At 34.6% G+C, this 15,804-nt stretch overlaps 1 long non-coding RNA gene across 1 annotated transcript in view; it reads right to left on the bottom strand.

Moving 5' to 3' along the window:
* LOC143271795 (uncharacterized) overlaps positions 1 to 15,804 on the bottom strand; it is a 112,774-nt gene that overhangs the window by 36,719 nt on the left and 60,251 nt on the right. The window contains exon 2 of the long non-coding RNA XR_013048942.1: positions 15,582 to 15,634. This is a non-coding gene — a long non-coding RNA (uncharacterized LOC143271795). The remainder of the gene's footprint in view (positions 1 to 15,581; positions 15,635 to 15,804) is intronic.

Genomic DNA, 15,804 nt, shown 5'->3' with positions numbered 1-15,804 from the left:
TCTATAATCAAACGCCATTACCAGCAGGATGTAACCCAAAGGGTACTCAGAGGAATGAAATTTGGCAAATGGATGTGTTTCACTTTGCAGAATTTGGAAAACTGAAATATGTACACCACAGTATCGATACTTATTCAGGATTTCAATGGGCAACTGCTTTGAGTTCTGAAAAAGCTGATTCTGTAATCACTCATTTGCTAGAAGTTATGGCCATTATGGGTATACCTGCACAAATCAAAACTGACAATGCTCCATCATATGTCTCTGTTAAAATGAAACAGTTTTTTGCTTATTACAATATAAAGCATATTACAGGTATACCACATAATCCTACAGGTCAAGCAGTTATAGAAAGGTCAAACAGAACTCTAAAGGATATGCTAAATAAACAGAAAGGAGTAACAAAAACCCCCAGAAATAGACTGCATAATGCTCTATTAACTTTGAATTTTCTGAATGCCAATGAGAAAGGAACAACAGCTGCAGAGAGACATTGGGTAATAGAAAAAACTACAGAATTAAATCAGCCTATATACTTTAAGGATGTGCTGACCTCAGAATGGAAGCCAGGTTATGTATTACGTTGGGGACGAGGTTTTGCTTTTGTTTCTATAGGAGAAGATAAGCTGTGGGTACCATCAAAATTGATAAAGGTTCGATTTGAACAAGAAAAACCTCTTAATTAGAGGAGGTGATAGTTCATCAACCAGCATGAACATCCAATTTAAACTAACTTGTACCTGTAACACATGTCTTTTCATTTAATCAGATAATAACTTGCCAAAAAGGAACATCCCCAAAATTAGTCTTGGGGGAAGGTTTTTGTTTTTGTCTTTTAGGAGAATGAAGGTTAAGGAATCTGAAGGACACAAGACAAATGAGACAACTGAAGAAAAGGGACAAATCATCTATCCCAGGAAACAGAGTATATTGGAGTATATGGCATATGGGTATATATTATCTAAAAAATTTTATGTCTTCTTAAATGTTTGTTTCTGCTTTTCTCTAAAGATTTAACACTATTGGTTTTCTAATAGTCCCAGTTCAATTAAAATTTAAAGCTGACTTTGGAGTTGGAGAATGGCTCTCTCCTTCTTTAAACTCAAGCATGTTGTTAAAATGAAAATACAAACTCCCTGTATCATGACAGAATAAAAGAGCCATTTTCTGCTATGGGACAGGACAAAAGCCAAATTAATTAAGGGACTATTCTATTACTAATCTCAACTCTTTGATTCTATTCTGATTCTTTAAACTTTTCTTAAAGTATAAATTTTATATCAAAATTTACAAGATTAATATATATATACATTTTAAACTTTGTTAAGATATGAATGGTCATATAGAGTACTAACTAATTCTAGAAAAAAGGCTTCAGTTAGCTGCATATATATGTCTTTGTGTTCGAGTCTCTTATCAGTTTTCTGCAGGAAATCACGGCCAGGCCTAACATCAACTGAAGTCTCCGGAAAGAAGATGGGGCCCCACAACAACAACAACAACAACAATTCCACGTGGACAATAATAATATCACTAAGCTGACAAACATCATCTACAGATCAGCTTTGAACTACAAGGTGCTCAGAACAATTTTGAGATGACTAGCTGAGATGATCCAGTCTCAAAGACTACTTGAATAAGGACTTGAGATAAACCCTGAACTTTGGCTTTATACACAGACTGGATAATAATGAAGGATATAGTTACCTTTCCTAGAATTTGACAATTAACCTAAATTTTTCTTTCAGGATAAAGATAACTTCACCCATACCCAGCAGGAAGCAATTTTAAGAATATGACACCCACATTGCCAAAGAAGTGGTGTGGGGCAGGTGGTTTTTTGGTTCTTTTAATGGGTTTTGGGTCTGGGATAATTTTCAATTGTTTAGGGGGGTTGGTTACAAGTTGTTGTCAAGGGTTAGGAAAAAGGCTAAGCAAAGGAGATTAGATTTAAGGTTCTTGTTTAAAAAAAAAAAAAAAAAGAAAGAAAAGAAAAAGACAATTACTAGTTTTAAATACTTTACATTATTACCAACTATTAGGATATAAAGAAATGAAAGTTAGTAGTTAGACATTACAATAGAAATTGTAGTCATATTAGATATGTTTTAAAAATTGAGCAGATATATTTTAGACAGGTCATCTTCAAACCCTTCAGAGATCTAACGAATATGGCATTTAAAATATTTTAATAACTTAGAAATTTTTCTTTTTTGAGACATGTCAGCTCCTGGCAGTACCAATCTACTTCAGAGAAAATATGGGCATTGAAGAAACTGCATATGGAGTTAATTTTCATTGTGGCAAAAGTTAGCCACTGGACAACAAAGTATCCTCAAATCAACAGGACAAAATGGACAGACAGAACACGAAACAAAGGACTACCGATTCCTGCCAAAACAAGTATGGTTATGGCTTTATCAGACGACATCTTCTGAGGCCAGGACAATATGGCACCATCCCTGAAGTGGCCTTCACAATCTGGAAAAGGTACAGTGCCCTTTTCTTTGAAGGCAGCTGAACAGGCAGTGGGCCGATGGCTTCTGTTGTGCAATGGAACAGCAACTGAAAGCTCACGCCTCTCAATAGTAGACTGGCATTTAATAGAGGGATGTGGAGAAGGGCATGCTTAGATGAAGCCATATATACACAGCCAAGAAGAATGGACAGCTGAATTCAAAAACCATCAACAATTTCCAGAATTTAAAATCCTGAATCATGACATGACACTAGTGGAATTCAGGTGTTTCTGGTACATGGACTGCTCTCACCCAGTGTGAAGTTGAACTGTTGACCTTGTGTACAACCTACTTCACAAATGAGTCTGTCAGATACCATAAGCCTATAGGCTGAAGATGATGCCCCAACACTGCAGAGAAACCTCAGGTGACTGTCCAGGCAGCTGGCTGTTTCTGTCGACTCACAAAATTTTTGGAAGTTGCTTTTGTGCACTTCCTGTTTTTATTTTTGTTAGCTAATATTATTTCCTTCTTGGGTCTCTGAGGGAGTTGAAGATTAGTTAGTTATAGTTGAAGATTAATTAGGATAGAAAGTGAATTAGATACATTTTGGACTTACTAAAATAGGATAGATAAGGGAATTATTTTCTCTGATTTGTCAAATACAAATGGACTAGACATCGTTTAGGTATTTGTTACTTGTATATATTGTATATAGTTATTGTACTTTTGTATATAGTTTTTCTTTTGTTAGTTATAACCTTTTGCCTTTTTTTCTTTTTATTAAAATAGAAAAGGGGAAATGTGGTGATATTTTATTTGTACTGAAATGTTATTTTAATTTTATGTTAATAAATAAAGTTGCCCTGGGGTCAGAGCTATTAGAGCCATAGTGAGAGCGTGGTGGTTAGAAGAGCTAGGTAGATTTCTGTGTGTTCAGGGATACAGCCAGTATTGGAGACATACGCCTTTAAGACCTGGAGGGTGGTACTTACAGGCAGTGATGAGGCAGTCATGTGGTTGGGTTTACAACCAATGAGAAGGCAGAACAGAAAGATTATTTAAATAGGGACACAGGAAGTACCTCCCTCTCTCGGGGAAGCTAGGAGCACTGCAGGAGGTAAGATTTTATCTCTGAGCTCTGACCTCTCGGCTTTTCTCTTTTACCTTGGCTCTGTGTTTCTTATTTTAATAATACGATTGGTTACATCTACATATTGTTAATCAATTTTCAGATAAAAACTTAGAACTCGACCCTAGACATTTCTTACTTAAGAGCTCTTACATACATAGCTCATCAAATTTTTAATTGATAGAAAAAAAAAGAAAATTGAACAGTGGGGTCATATAATGAACATTTCTGAAAATATGGAAATATCTCAAGATGATCTATTTCTCTATAATATTGATCGAATATTTATTGGACACCAATAGCCTGCCATACACAATTTTCTGAGCTACCAAGTGGTAAAAGAAGGCATTAACTTACTCTGAGGAACTTCTATTCTCATGAAGAATTGATAATTTTTTATAAATGAAAGCATTAAAACCACAGGAAAAACTGTAAATTATACATGTGATGATCAATTAAAAAATCTTATACATTGTGTGTATTCTCTTAAGTCCAAAAGAAATGGTGCCTTTCAAGTATTAATTAGCTGCTTTGAAGGATGTGAGAAATTACATAGAAACACAGATCTGAACTTGTATGTACATACACTGCTCCATCAGAAACCAAAGGAAAGTCTTCACAATGACATGAAGGACTTGAGAAGTCAGCTCTTTGCAGGCTCATGATAGAAGTTGAAACACCCAAGTGCTGCCGGGCATTCCTCTAATACAAATTCTTTGACTTCTCTTTGAGAAAGGGAAATCTCTCTCTCTCTCTCCCTTTTTTTTTTCTAGGCACTTCGTGTAGCACGTTAATTCAGCATTAATTATAGAACATGTCAAACTGTATTTCAGTCAAAGCTCCCTGAAAGTCTCCTGAGCTTTCTTAATGACAGTAATTATAGGTCATAAAAAGAGTCGTCTAAAATTAACATTTCTCTCATGTCTTGATAGGAAAATGTAAATGGCTGTACAGTACAGATGTTTTGATTAGTAAATTTACACTTCCTTTTTAGTTTCAATGCTTGTCAAACTTCGGTGTTAAACTCAAGGTGCTGTTTCTCTCCTTCCTCTCTCGGGGTACATAAAGGCACATGGAAGGTGCTTGCACAAGTTCTGCATTCTTTACTTTGCTGTTTATAGTAAAATCAAGGTCTAAATCTGGGGTTTCCTCTGTATTAAGCACCCACATTCTTTTCTAGGATTAGCGGAAGAAGGTTTCAGCCTTGAGAAACTGGCACAGGAAAGTTGAGATAAATAAGCACCGATGTTGGTTAATGAGGATGATTTATTAGGTTGTAAAATAACAGCATGCCAGCTTCCATGCATATCTAAATCTCCTAGCAAGCCATGTTTTATCATATACTATCAGAGAGAAAACACATAAAATCTGCTGTATTCTGAGCTGTCAAAATTTACTTACCAGAAAATGAGAGTGGAAACATTCTGCTTTAAACAATGTTAATATCATCAAACATCCAGGGAAATATAACAAATTAAAAGAGAATCACTTCAAAGAATAAAAGGCCTACACCTTAAGTAATAATAAATCTAATACTTGACATTCATCTCCCTAGAAAATAAAATTAGATAAACTTTTGCAAGGGCATTCAGAACAGCCAATCCAGTTTATTAATAATTTCCTGTTTTCATATTGGAAGCTCATATTATCTGGCCTCAGCCACAGTAGACCTCCACAGATATTTAATAAAGCTGCCGTCCGTAATCCTCTCTGATTACCTATAACCTTCCAGCTCCAGCACACACTGTGCCTCAGCTCCACAGAAGGACAGCACACTGTCACCTGCCATGATGTTTGACAGCTTATTCTGTAACATCAAGCCTGCACAAAATTACTTTTTCCAAATTCATCCCTAGTTAATAATGAAAAGCAATAATGGTATTCAGCATGTGCAATATTCCAAGAAGGCAAAATGAGGCAATGGAGGTAAAAAAAAAAAAGATTAAAGAATGACTGTTATGGAAGGAAGATCAAAAATGGAATCTTTTAACACACAACAGCGCTTCAATTATAATGCCATGCCAAGAGTTCTTCATAATACTCTACAAAACCACACTGCAGAGCCAACCTGGGAGAGATTTCCCAATGTATCTGCTCTAGCTAGGTGATTGCCCCAATTCATTGAGGACAACCTTTGAAAAGTATCTTTTTAAATTATCCTCAGGCATTCTCTTAGGAAACAAAACATATAACTTTAATGGAAACATCTAGTTAAGAGAAACACATTCCTTTGTCTTACCTTATGGTTTGCAGCAGTAATAAGGTATTTTCTTAGAAAAATAGATCAGTTTAAACTTAACCCAAATTCACAAGTGCGCCAAATCAAATTTAATAGAGTTTTTAAAAGATGAAACACCAATTTAAAAATCATAACCTTGGGTTGAAAACTGGATGTTTATATAACTTAGGCAGCACTAAGTATATTACATTTGTCTTCATTAAAAACAGGGAGTGACCTTGGTAGGTTTAACTTGAATGTATGGTGCTAAAATTTGCTTCCTTCTTTCCTTCCTTCCTTCCTTCCTTCCTTCCTTCCTTCCTTCCTTCCTTCCTTCCTTCCTTCCTCCCTCCCCCACCTCCCTCCCTCTCTCTCTCCCTTTCTCCTTTCATTTCTCCTTTCCTTTCCATTCCCTTTCCTGTCTCCTAGTAATCCTTCTCTCTTCATATATCTTCTGTTTTATCTTTGTGTTCATTCTTCCTTCCTTCTCTTTCAATTATTTTAGTACTGCAAACTTTCACTGCAAGTCTTCATGCATTTTGCATTTTTTAGGAAATAGAAAAATATGTAATAAATTTATCTTTTTAATGGAAGCTGTTAAAATGAAAATTATAACCAAGTTAGGTGATTTTATAAATTCCAAAATACAATGTGCCCATGTGTATACCCACACTAAAACTGTTCCACAGTGGTGTGGTTTGCATCCCCTACTGGATATAACTAGAATACATAACTGAAACTGAAACATTGCTGCTGAATAGGCTTCTCCTAACTTACTGCCTTGGGATACTTAACTCTGATGTAAGATGAACTTCCTCTCATGTCTTTGTGATGAAAATGGAAGTGAGACATTTTATAATTCCTTTTGTGTTCTATTTATATCTTGTTCTTTACTCAGTTTTCATATTTTAGTGTATTGAAGTAAACCATTTTTTTTCTCCACTGTTCAAAGTTATTGATATTGGTAACTGAGCTTTGCTCTGCTTAGACTTCTTATAAACACAGCTTGTTCTTGCTTTGCTCTAGCCTAATGAGACATTCCATTCATTTTGAAATTTGAATACCAAGTTTCTTCCTCTTCTAAAACTCTAATTGCTTCCAATTGTTATTAAAATGAGTTAGAAATTCTTAATGTGGTTTGAGGAAGTGTATAATTTTACACAGCCCACCTCAGGTATTCCTGATTCCCATGTTGCACAATACCCTGAGTTGTGACATTCCTCCTTGTTCCTAGTCTTTAATACTTAACTATCCTCTCTTAGCCAAGAGCATTTCACCCATTTTTCTCCTCACTCCGTTTTGGTGCCCTTACTTGGTGGATTTTTCTCTGACTACCCAATCTAGTTCTCTCTCCCATGTTTTTATTTCATGTACAGAATGTTGAACTTTTTTCATAAAAATAATCATATTTCTAATTAACTATTATCATTCATTGATATTTGGGTCCATCAGTAGACTCTATTGCATAAAAACAGGAAGACTTAGGCTCTTATATATTTAAAATTTTTCTTCTATTGACTAGCAATTCATTGAATATATATATACATTTTTCATTCACTGAAATGATTTGTGTATTGGTTGCATATGAAATAAACTTCTCATTTTATAGAAATGTAGATGCATAACATATTCTGCAGATTGGATAAACTTAAGACAACACACTATATGTGTATGAATAAATTTTCTCAGGGAAAAACAGTATGATTTAGAAGAGATGAAGTAGAATGGTGTGTACAATCAGCCAAGGAATTAGTTTCAGGCTGAGTCTTTCATATACATATATATCAATTATATATCATCAGTATCAATTAAGTCTCATTACCAAGCCTTCCAAAGAAAGTGAATTCAGTGAACATATGTAGGTAAACATTCAAAAAGTTTCCAAAGAGTCATTTAAAACCCCTAAAGACATCATCAAAGAAGAACCATGGCACAGTAATTCAAGATGTCAAAAGAACAAAGTAAAAATATAATATTAAAACTTACAAAAGAAAAATGCTATTTCATCTACAAATGTTGAATCATAAGAATAATATTGTATTTCCTGTCAACAAACTTTAAAGCATGAAAAACTTTGAAAAATGTATCTCAAGCTCTGAAAATAAATAATCACCAAGCAAGATTGCTATATCCAGAAAAGCTTACTTAAAATTGATGGAAAAAATACAGGCATCTCATGATGTGCACAAACTAAGGCAGTCTGTGACCTGTTTTATAGAATGTACTAGACCACAAATTAAGCATTACCAAAATATCCCAAAACAATAAAAAAAAAAAAACCTTTCTTAAAGCTTACCAGAAAGAAGTGTAATAAGCTAGAAGTGGATAGCACAAAAATATGTGTACTACACACACACACACACACACACACACACACACACACACACACACACACACATATATATATATATATATATATATATATATATATATATATATATATATATATATATATTTAACAGTACACTGTAGAATGTCCAGTGATTAATTGAAGAAACAAAATATGGAACTGAAAAACTCCTAGAAGCCAATGAATGAGATGACACAACTTTTTAGACATGTGAAGTGTAGGTAAAAATTTTAATAGGAACATTTATGTATGGTGATATTTTATTTGTACTGAAATGTGATTTTATTTGTATGTTAATAAATAAAGTTCCCTGGGGGTCAGAGCTAATAGTAAGCCATAGCAGAGCTGGGTATTCGTGGTGCACACCTTTAATCCCAGCACTTGGTAGGCAGAGCTAGGTAGATATCTGTGTTCAAGGATACAGCCAGTATTGGATACACATGCCTTTAATCTCAATACCAACCATAGAAGACCTGGAGGTCTGTACAGACAGGCAGTGACAAGGCAGTTATGTGGTTGGGTTTACAACCAATGAGAAGGCAGAACAGAAAGTCTGTATAAAGACAAACACACAGGAAGTAGGTCTCTCTTGGCTGAAGAGGATCGCTGAAGCAGGAAGGGTAAAGCTCTTAGCTTTGACCTCTTGGGCTTTTACCTTTACAATGGCTCTGTGTTTCTTATTTAATAAGATGGTTACTTACATTTATGGTTATGAATGTTTATAATAAAACATCAGGAATATCTCTAACAAATGAAGTAATGATACATTGCAAGGTTCTATAAAACCATAACACTACAACCCAAAGTAGGAAATATATAACAAAGACAAGGGCAGAAATTAATATAATGGAGACTCACAGAAAAGTGTATCCAATTGATCAAAATTGATTGGTTTATTGAAAACTAAATTTTTAGCCTACCTAATGAAAAAGATAAAGTAAATTAATAAATTAGACATGAGAAAAGGGAAGTTTATCCATATGTCAATGATATCTATAGACTAATTAGAAAATATTTTAAAAACAAGTATTAAAAAACACTAGAAGGTCTAGAAGAAATGGGTACATTTCTAGGTAATGTGACAAAATTATGAAATATGAACATCATGTAACTGAATCAATGAATCGTAAAAAATTGGAATTGATGCATGATAGCCAATGAGATTGAAACAGTAATGAAATTATTGCAGGGGGGAGGTAAGGACCAGTTAGATACACTCTAGAAATATTAATAAGGAAGTGCCACCACTGTCATATTCCTTAAGCTTTTCTATAAAATAGGGAGGTAAAGATCACTACCAGTGTGTACAAAGCTTCCATTTCTTTGGTAACAAAATTGAGTTAGAACACAAAAAAAAAAAAATTTAGACCAGTTTTCCTGATGAACAGAGACAATCAAAACTGTAGTCAAATCCTGGCAACCCCATCCCACTGGTGCAGTAATAACACCACAGTCATGAGGTAAACAACCACTGTCAGACTGGATGTGAGACCTGTCCCACAGGAGGGAACACAAATCTGGTTTGGTAAAGTACAGTCAAAAAAACATGTCAGAGAAGGTCAGCGACCAAAGAAAGGACCTCAATTCTAGGGTTTAGCTAAATGAACATTGTCCCAAATATCAGTCTAAATATGTATGTTTATATCCATAGACAACAATGCTACATTCATCCTTAGTCAGAGAACCTTCCATTGTGTGTGTTTTTCCCTACCAATTGTGGGCACTCTGCAGGTTCTATGTCAAATCAATTTTCCTGTCCTAGTCAGGCACATATATCCTGTGCTCTGGCTCAGCCTGGTGAATCTGCCTGAACTTCCCCTGTCTGTATCTTCCCTAATTCCCAAGTGAACATCTACTTCTTCAAACAGAACCACCCCAGCCTGCTGGACCCCATTTTTGCCTTTTGTAAACTCTGGTTATAGATGTTGACAGATGGTATGTACCAGGCCAGCCTGTAGACTATACAAGCAATGATAATTTCCATGTGTCCAGGTCTCCCAATAAAAGTATAAATGGTCAAGACAGTACGTCCTCCTTCCAAATCAAGCAGTCCTATAGAAATGTTCTCCAATAATATTTAACTGGATGAACCCCAGTTTACAGTACTTAAAAGGTCATCAGAGCTGGGCAGTGGTGGCAAACGCCTTTAATCCCAGCACTCGGGAGGCAGAGCCAGGTGGATCTCTGTGAGTTCGAGGCCAGCCAGGTCTATAGAGCGAGATCAAGGACAGGCACCAAAACTACACAGAGAAACCTGTCTTGAAACCACTCCCCCCCAAAAAAAATTCATCAGAATCTCTATTTAAAAAATTGGAAGAGTTTAAAGAAGACACTTAAAAACAGCTCAGTGGATGCAAAGACAATGTACTCAAAATGAATAAACAACTAAGTGATGCCCAAGAAAACCAATTGTAAGTCTGAATGAAATAACAAAGTCAATACAGAATTTGAGAACCAAATTCAAGAGAGAGAGAGAGAGAGAGAGAGAGAGAGAGAGAGAGAGAAATATTGACTAGAACTGAAGTTCAATGGAGGTGGAATTGAAAACCTCAATAACCCAATTAGATAACACAAAGGAAAGCCTTACAAGTTGATTGGATCAAGTGGTAAATGGAATATTAGGAAAAAGACAAAGTGGATGAACCAGAACAAACAAACATAGTATGAAAAATATTTAAGAGCATAGGAAAGTACTTACAGATTATATTGCTTTAGTAAACTGGTTGTTACAGATTCTCAAAAATATTTGAGGAATACGGAAAAGAATTGGAAAGGATTATATGGGAAATATAGGACACTGTTTAAACTCAAAAGTCTGAGAACTACAGGCATAGATGACAGAGGAATCCCATATTAATAGGATGGACCTTACCTTCAACAACTGTGTAGAAAAGGATTTCCCCAAACTAAGTAAAGAGGTACCCATACAGACACAAAATCATAGAGAACATCAAATAGACCAGAACAGAAAAAAATCCCGAAGAAATATAATTAAAACACTAAATTACAGAAGAAAGAATGTTGAAACCTATGAAAGAAAAAAACCCCACAAGTCACATATAAACAAATGACCTCAGAGTAACAGCTGATTTCTCAATGACAATTTGAAAGACAGAATAGCCTAGAGCAATATGTTCCATGTTTTAGAATACCATGACTGTCAACCTAGACTGCTATACCCAACAAAATTATCTGCCATAGTTGAAAGAGAAAGAAAAACGTACAGTGATCCAAAGAGGTTAAAAGAATTTATATCCAGCAGAAAATAATAAGCAGGAAGCAATACTTTGGCCTGAAAAAAAGAATCATATCCAAGAATTTGTAGAAAGAAAAATGAAGTTACAATTACTGTATCTTATTTTTATGCTTTTTTGGGGGGTAATAAAAATGTAAAGATGTACATTACATGGATGTGCTCATTGGCAGGATCTCCATGCTTCAATGAATGCTCCCATACCCATGCAAGTGTGAGTAGCACTAACTGTACTTAGGTGATTATATATATTTTCAAAACTACATGGAATTGGGAGGAGAATATGCTAAGGGGGATCTTACTTGAATTGGAGAATGAAAATTATACATGATAATTGCATACATATATAGAATACTCAAAAAATGAAGAAAAAATTTTTAAAGCGTTGAGCAAACATATCCCACTCATCTGTATTGGAAATGCTTTTGTTTGTAAACAAATTATAAATGTGTATGTATACTAAAGAGCTAACTTTAAACATCTTTGTGATGTATCATTAGAAAAATTATAGTTTTCTAGTCTTGAAGTGAAAATTAAGACAGAGAGTGGACAATTTAGACACACAGTTTTGTTTATATGAGTGCCATCTTCCTCCAGGTGAGCATTGATATAAGCATATTTTAGTGGCAGTTGTATTTTTAAAAATTTGTGGTAAAGAAGAACACCTGGTCATAAACCTGTCTTCTCCATTCTTTTCTGCAGCGGATATGAGTCTAGGATTTTACAGCTAATTCAATGAAGACTAGAGACTAGAGCTCAGAGGAGGAAGGTTCTACTATGAGGTCATTTACTCAAAGAGCAGCAAGCCAGGGCTGGAACTCAACTCTTCAGTTTCAAGTTGAACACATTAACAATAAATTTTTAAAATGCATTTCACGTTAAAGGGTAGCTAATTTATCTTCTCTTGCCAATCCAGAGTACTTCCTATAATGACCTTCAAAACAGCAAAGTTTGGTGCAAGCGTATACATTTTAGTTCCACAATTGGAATGACCTTTCTCATTAGTTTACTATTTTTTGGCTTACCATTACAAATATACCTAACAATACTGTGCTATTCATGTACTAATTTTATTCTCCCAAGATTAAATAAACCTCATGCCTTGGAACTCATGAAATTCATGTTTGTCTATCTGTCTCTCAAGATATACCCCAGTGTAAGCATTGTAGATAAACCTTAACTCACTCTCCAACCTATGCACTCAATGCAAGATGACCATTTATATTGACAGGCTTTGGTCAAAAGAAAGCACAAATTAGGTTAGAAAAATAAATATAATTTTCTTTTTCCCTAAAGTGATAATATGTTTGTTTTTAAAAACTTACTTACAGTCAGTTGTGCTACATATAATTAATTGTGCTAGTAGATTTTCTTATTTAGTTATACAAATGTTTTGAGTAAAAACTGATATGATTAATTGTAATAATTCAAACAACTTTGTACAGATATATATTTGGAGATGAAATGTTTATCTTTCAATTCAATTTTCTTTTTTTTTAAATAAACAGGTTTTTATTTCAACTTTTAAGATGTCATTTTTGTGAAAACAACCCAAACACATAGGAAAACACATGAAGTATAAATGACTGCTTCCTGTTCTCTTCTCTATTGAAGTGACTACGCAGTGCTAACAGTATCCACTCTCAAACACAGAAGTACTGCGATTTAACATTCATTCTCAGTTTGTAATATGACTCTCGCTCCTCCTATACCAAGCTACCTGAAGCTTCAATGTATCAACTCATCAAATGCGAAAAAGTCATTTTTGCACAGGATGATGAGATTGTGGAGTCCTAATGGTCTCATTTCACTTTTTACTGTGTTAAATTTACAAAGTAGCCTTCATCTCTGCATATCAGTTCATACATACTTGCTACTGTATAAATATGTATATATAGTATATGTTTGTATATATATATATATATATAGTATATGTATGTATTTGTTGAATGTATATGTATATATTGAACTCAAATATGTATATTCAACTCAAAGTGCCCAAGAAAAGCCCTATGGACACACACGGAGAAAGATAAGCAAGTTATATCCCTGTGTTCTGGGAAAAGGGACTTTCCCATCACCAGTCACTGGTGTTTGGTGTATGCTCTGGTGTTTTGAGTGATTAGCAAGCACTTTGTTCATTTAACGTTCATCAATCTGTGAAAAATGACCAGAAAATAGTTTCAGGCAATATTAACACAACATAAATTAATACCATTCTTCATGAGATTAAAATTATTCATACTATAAAATTGTAAATGCCAAAGGTTAAAACATGCACAAACTCCCATCCTACTTTTAAATCTTCATAAGCTCTTTCATTCCTTGCTCTTTCTCCCACTAACTACCATATTTTGTGTGTTTTGTTTACTCTCTTACTCCAAATAGTAAGGACAGTGATATCTACAGGATATCATATGTAATTCAACCAGGACCAACCACACCTTCCCTCAGGTATGATAGGAGGATATTAAGAAACAACACATTTTTTCAATTGAATTTTCTAATAAAGCATAACATCTAAGACATTTTCAGTCTTTAAATAGGAAACTGGAAGATACCTTGCTCAGGAGACCAGTAAGTCACAAAGGAAGTCCTGAAACTCTATTTACTGTTTTAAAAAAAGACAATTTTCTTTCTTTTATTTCTGAAACTTTGATATTATCACAGAAAGACTGTTTCTGAATCCTAAAGTTCATCATTCACATTGTTCTACCAAAATATTTAAAAGAAATCAGCCAAAGAAAATAGACCCATGAAAGGACAGCCCTTGAAAGAGTAGAGATATTTCTCTTAAATATCTTCATGGGTATCAGGCATTGTGATGCTTAATATTGATTTTAAAATTGACAAAATCCTAAATGACTTAGCCATCAATCAGATGGGCATGTCTGTAAGGGAATTCTTAGATTGTCTTAATTGGGGTGAGTGGACCCATCCTAAATCTGGGTAATACAACTCTGTGGGATAAAATCCTCTACTGAATAAAAAGGAGAAAACAAACTGAACTCCTTTCTCTCCATTACCTGATTGCAGATGCCATGCCTTAGGATCCTGAGGTCATGCCATCCATGGCAATGGACTGTACCCTGAAACTGTTCACCAGAATAAATAATACCATTTTTTTATTAGGTTCATCATGTCAGGTATATTTTATCAATGCAATAAAATAAGTTATACAAGTCAAAACTGCCATTCACAACACATGATAGGTGACAGTGAGACCTTTGGTAGGAAATATACATGAAGGTTATGGTCTGTTTATTTCTTTTCTTTTTGGTGAGCCATACGGTGGACTTTATTGTTTTCTTGCACTTTATTAGCCCAGCTCAGCTTGGATGAAGGTTATTTTCTTCAGAAAAAAATTACATATAGTGAACAAATGATTTCAAAGGAACCTTCTATGGGAGTTCTTTCTTAGACTCTGGAAAATATGCTTAGGCATAATTTTGGAACCATATCCTACATTAATAGACACTCAGTTATGGATTCACATGCTATAACCATGTGGTAGTTTTTGCCTAGTTTCCAGATTCTGGGTGCACTTAGTGACATAAGGTGTCATAATATTCTTTCAGTCCCTTTCCCATATGCTAGTGTCCCCTGATATTAAAAGAAACATAGTCTGTTAAACTTAAAGTGTGAGACCATAATTGTCAGTGTATTAGAGTCATATGCTTTATATCTATTTATAAGCAAAGGCAGAAAATTTCCTTGAGGGAATTATGGGATGAGCCAAATGTTGAAAACGGTGGTTTCTCTATAGACCTAGAAATTCAACATGCATAACGTATGGTCTCCATATCCATTATAAAGATGAAGAACTATCAAAGCCAAAGCGATGTTAGACAAATATATTATGTATCTTTTATAATAAGATTTCAATTCAAGGTTACCTAGAATGAGAAGTATTTTTAAATTGAGATGATCATGTTTCTACAAATTAATATTTTTTTTCTTAATTTTTAAAGAGTTCATGTCTATGGCATTTTGTTTGCAAGGATATCTATAAACCACATGCATGTCCAGTGGCTAAGGAAGTCAGAAAATGGCATTAGATATATTAGAAATGGAATTATTGAAGATTGTGAATTGCCATGTGAGTGCTGGGGAGCTGAATCCACATTCTCTGGAACAGCAAGTATTCTTAAATGTGGAGTATCACTTACCAAGTTAAGTTGTATGCTTGGGTAACCAAGAACCAGAGATCAGGTTCAGAGACCTAGGATAAAACCAAACACTACAGTTCAACAAAAACAGCAACAACTATCAGTAAAATGACTCTTAATGACATTCTGCTGTACTCATTGATCAGTGCCTTATTCAGTCATCAGAGGCTTTCTCTGACTGTATATAGGAACAGATGAGGAGATCCACAGCAAGACATTTTAC

This window comes from Peromyscus maniculatus, chromosome 2, assembly GCF_049852395.1.
Source record: "Peromyscus maniculatus bairdii isolate BWxNUB_F1_BW_parent chromosome 2, HU_Pman_BW_mat_3.1, whole genome shotgun sequence".
Classification (NCBI taxonomy): domain Eukaryota; kingdom Metazoa; phylum Chordata; class Mammalia; order Rodentia; family Cricetidae; genus Peromyscus; species Peromyscus maniculatus.
The sequence above is the reverse complement of the archived record's forward strand: the minus strand, read 5'-3'. Positions and strand labels throughout refer to the sequence as shown.